The sequence below is a fragment of the Coturnix japonica genome, chromosome W, assembly GCF_054131305.1.
Source record: "Coturnix japonica strain WE chromosome W, WE-NBRP24, whole genome shotgun sequence".
Lineage (NCBI taxonomy): Eukaryota > Metazoa > Chordata > Aves > Galliformes > Phasianidae > Coturnix > Coturnix japonica.
In genome coordinates this window covers 31,494,057-31,499,097 of record NC_140701.1, presented here as the reverse complement: position 1 = coordinate 31,499,097, position 5,041 = coordinate 31,494,057, and positions in this window count along the sequence as shown.

The window sequence follows — 5,041 nt, the reverse complement described above, 5'->3', positions numbered from 1 at the left end:
AGCGGGCCTAGCCTGCGCAGGTTCCTTTAAGGCAAGTCCTGCTTGACCGACCCGATCTCCTTCTGTGACCAGCTGACCCGCCTAGTGGATGAGGCAAAGGCTGCAGACGTAGTCTACCTAGACTTCAGTGAAGCCTTTGACTCTGCCTCCCACTCTAGAAGGAGAGAAGCTAGCCTTTGACTCTGCCTCCCAGAGAAGATGGCAGCCCATGGCCTGGGCAGGTGTACTCCGCTGGGTAAAAACCTGGCTGGATAATCAGGCCCAGGGAGCGGTGGCGAATGGAGTTCGATCCACGTGGCGGTGGTCGCTAGCGGTGTTCCCCAGGGGGTCGGTATTTGGGCCGGTCCTGTTTAATTTCTCGACTGATAATCTGGACGAGGGGATTGAGCGCGCCCTCAGTAAGTCTGCAGATGGCACCATGTTGGGAGGAAGGGTTGATCTGCCTGTGGCTAGGAAGGCCCTTACACAGGCATCCTTACATAGGCTGGATCTCTGGGCTGAGGCCAATTGCAGGACCTTCAACGAGACCAAGCGCCGGGTCCCGCACTTTGGTCACAACAACCCCATGCAACGCTACAGGCTCGGGGCAGAGTGGCTGGAGAGCTGCGCGGAGGAACCGCATCTGGGGACATCGGTCAACAGCCGCCTGAACATAGTCCAGCAGCGTGCCCAGGGGGCCAAGAAGGCCAATGGCATCCTGGCTTGGATCAGAAATCGCGCAGTCAGCAGGACTAGGGAGGTGATCATCCCTCTGTACTCAGCCCAGGTGAGGCCGCACCTCGAGTATTGCGTTCAGTATGGGGCCCCTCGTTACAAGAAAGACGTTGAGGCACTGGAGCGTGTCCAGAGGAGGGCTGCGAAGCTGGTGAAGGGACTGGAGCACAAGGCCCGTGGGAAGCGGCTGAGGGAACTGGGATTGTTTCGTCTGGAGAAGGGGAGGCTCAGGGGAGAGAGACCTTATTGCTTCTTTACAACTACCCAAAAGGTGGTTGTAGCGAGGTGGGGGGTGGGTTGGCCACTTCTCCCATGTAACTAGCGATGGGACAAGAGGTAACGACCTTAAGTTGCGCCGGGGGGAGTTTCAGGTTGCAAATTAGGAAAAACGTAACAACTTGTTTTACTCCGTTTCTGCAAACGGTTTAATTCTGACTCATTCACAGCTGTGATCGTCAGTCCTGCAAGCGGACCGACTGCCGACAAATCGAGATTCTTTGAGGAACGGCCACGCAAGAATTTCACTTAGTGAGTTTCAAGTATTTAATTTTTAATGCAAATATTTATTAGCATGTTGATACTCCCCCACTCCAGTAAGCCTTGAGTTCAATCGTAAATTCAACAAAGACTAAAGCAAAACCAGAGGCCTAACGAAGCATGAGAGGGGATTACTTGTAAAAGCCTTAAAAGTGCCTACAGCTACCCCTCCTTCTACTTATGGAACAGTACTCCATTAAGGGTTTCTTGGTTTTTTTTTAAATGTTTTGTTCCTATGAAAAAAGAAAACAAAACAAAAATGGAGAGGGGCACCTGAGTCTCAAAGACAGCAGAGATGCAACAATTGCCGTATCCAGTACCACAAAGTCTTTTCCAGTTGGGAAAGTTTCTGTGGGAGAAATTAATTGTCTACGTTGCAAAATCGGCGACTGAAAAGAAAGCGGTGGCAAAACTCCAAGACCGGTTAAGAACAGGCTGATGAGCACCAGTCAGAAATCATGCAGGTACAGTTTGTTTGGCTTCGGGACAGGGCCATACAACAGATGATACCTGGAAGCTTTCCTCCAAACTTATTCTTCTCTAATTCTACACTTGCTGATTGCCGATGCTGCTATTACGCGATCAAACCCACGCCCTTTCATTTGGAAGCTGGGGGAAGATGGCAAGGCCGCAAACACACGGCACATGCTATATTCTCTTTGGGAGACAGAGACCCACCGTTTTAACTTGCAGAACCATTTCCATCAGTAAGACAAGCGAGACAGAGATGACATCCCCATGCTCCATCTTTATTGTGCAAATCCTGCTCAAAGCTTTTCATTACCCACCACAGACACCCACCAAAAACAATTATCCGTCAACGGTGTCTAGACTGACGGGCAACACGTGAAATCCATTCGGTGGCCGTCCGTACGCGTGCAGCAACTCCTGCGGTGCAAACGTCTTATCCAGGAGGCTGGCCCAACTGATGGCCAACGAGAAGACAGAGACGCGCGCAGCAGTCTGAAGGGTCTGAGGGTGGGTATCTCGCAGCCATCCGGAATCCATCGGTCGGGCCCAGGTTAGCAGCACACTTCTCGCCGACAATCTTCAAATGCCCAAGAAGCTGGAGAAGGAAATAACCTTACGTAACTACGTAGCATGCCACAACACAAAGAAGAGCAGACAGGGCAGGAAGCGAGGAAAGGCAAGCCGAGAACCATCCACACAACGCGGTTAACTGGTTCTTCCCCATTCAAGCGCTGCTCCTCAAAGTACCGCCTGTCTGCAACCACGCATTCCAAGCAAAGCTACAAAGACCGATGATGCATAATGGGGGGAGGGGCAGCTAGGGGACTTGCCATCTTTTTTTTTTTTTTTTTCCTTCTTTTTAAATCCCCTCCCCGCCCCCAGCTAAACAGTAACGAACTACAAATCAGGCCCAGAAGCCAGATCTGTCTCAGGGTTCCAGCCCCCCATTAGATCTTCGGGCAACGTAAGTCTCTCTGGCAGAAAAGAAAAACTCGACGTAGGCTTTGTGAGCCCACGCAAAAGCCATCGAACTTGACTTCTATAGCTGAAAATGAAACATCCAGCACCCCTGAGCCAGCCTCCGACCCCTTCCTCGCCTCCGACCTGCTCAAAACCCCAAGCCCTCTTCTCCGGATTAGAGCAAGTACCACCGTCCGGAAAGCATGAAAACAGGCATCGGGCCATACTTCTGACCAGCACTGCATTTTGCACTACAAGTACGCACCCAGAAACGAGCATCGCTTTCTCTCGCTACCCTTAGTCAAAACGCTCAGCTCCATTACAAGCTAGAGGCAAAAGATTACGGCAACGGGAAACCCCAAATAGCCTGCTGTGCCTCTTTGCAACGTCAAGAGGAAACGAGGCAACAGGACGGAGACTACAAATTTACATCGCACTTACAGGCACCGTTTAGCGTACAGAAAGCTGCCACGGTACTTACAGGTGCGCCAGAAACTTCTGCTCCAGATAACCTGACAACGGCCTTCTCGGGAGCGGCTAGGAAAAAGCCTAGGAGCTGGCGGTGAGATATCATGGAACGCAAGGCACTGGAGGAAGAGTACATGGTTAAAGCGGGATTGGCTTTGGAGAAAGGCAATAGCCTAAGCAGATCGCTACGCCCCACTGAACTCGTACCCCAAACGCAAGACAACACGGCGATGCTTCCTACGCGATCTATGAACTGGCAAAGTCCTCTCCCTTCTATGCACAAAACACGTTTCCACAGGCTCTGCGCTGCTACGAGCACAGAGCGATTTTAAACCCAAACTAAACCACCTCCGTTTGCGCTTATTTCACTCTCTTATTAAGACCCTGCTTAACCACTCGAGCGGCAAACGGTGGCTCACCATCCTTCACTTATGGCCAAATATCGCCTTCCTATCCTACTTTCGACCAAGGCATTTCCAAAGAACCTGGGGATATCCCGACGGAGCCCGTGTTAACTCTCCGTCCTCGGGAACAGCAAGTACTCAGGCGAAAGAACGTTTTGCATTAGCCCGGTGAGGCTGGCTCTACGTCAGACACTTCCGCATCGAGGCAAAGGTTATCGCCTCCGACACGTGAATACCACCGACCGGTAGGAAACGGTCCACTAATTCTAACGGAACGAGCACGACTAGCAGCGCCAAACGGATAGATATGGCGCGCGGCGAGCGCCCGCGGCTGCCACCAAGCGCTTCAGCGTCACAGACGCACGCGCACACACCACACGGTGGCGCTGGGAAGCCAGGCGAGCCACACGGCACCAGCAACCCAGTATGCGCCACGGCAGCCCCGTGGCAGCGAAGGAGCGCGGGGTTTTAGAGGAGGCGCTGCAGTAGCCAGCATCACCAGCCAGAAAGGCCCGCCCGCACGCCCACCCCGCGGCAAGGTCGCCGCTCGCCCCGCCGCACTCGCCGGCACCGCAACGGGCGCTCGTTGCAGAGGGCCTGCGAGCGCGCTAGGGTGGGGGACGGGTGGGAAGGGAGGGCAATGGAAGAATCGCACAACGCACAGCAAAGCCCCGGCTACCTCCCCGTCCGCAGCGGCTCCTCCTCGCGGATAACGCTGGCGGAGAACTCCTGGCGGGCGACTTTTCCCATGAGAGCGGCGCCACCGAGCCAGGCGGCCGGCGACCTAACGATCCCGCCGGCCATGACGGCGTCCTCTCGCTACAACACACCCTCAGCCCCGAACCTCCCCCGCTCGGCTCGGCTCGGCTCGGATAGGATAGGATCGGCTCGGCTCGGCCCGTCCCTCGGCGGCGCGCATTGGGCCGACGGAGAGCGGCCGGCCGTTCGCGCGCCTCTGTTGGCTGTCTCGCCTGCCCTTTACGCTTGTCCCCGCCCTGTTGGCGGCTCCGCTCCCGTCGGCCCGCTGCTTATCCGGGCACAGGGACTTGGCGCGCGCCTCCGGACGCGCGGGGATGCGACCCGGGGGAGCGGGTGGGCGCGTCCGCGAGGGGAATCTGTGCCCGCTAGTGCAGCGCCCCTGCGGCGGGGAAACGAGGCCCGCAGAACAGGCCCCAGGTGTTAGGGATTGCCCTTATCGGCTCCTCCCCAAACGCGCTGGGGGCTTTTTTGGTGCCGATCCCTCCCGTCAAACGACCGCCTAGTGCCGCGGCAGGCCAGGAGTTTGCCGTCCTTGGAAGAAGGGGCCTGGCAACTCGGGAAGAGTACAAGGCTGTTGCTAGGATGAGCAGGGAGAAAATTAGACAGGCAAAAGCCCAGCAAGACCTTAATCTGGCCACCGTTGTTCGAGATGATTAAAAGAATGGTTTTACAAACATATTCACAGCAAGAGGAGGGCCAAGGAGAATCTCCCTTCTTTATTCGATGCG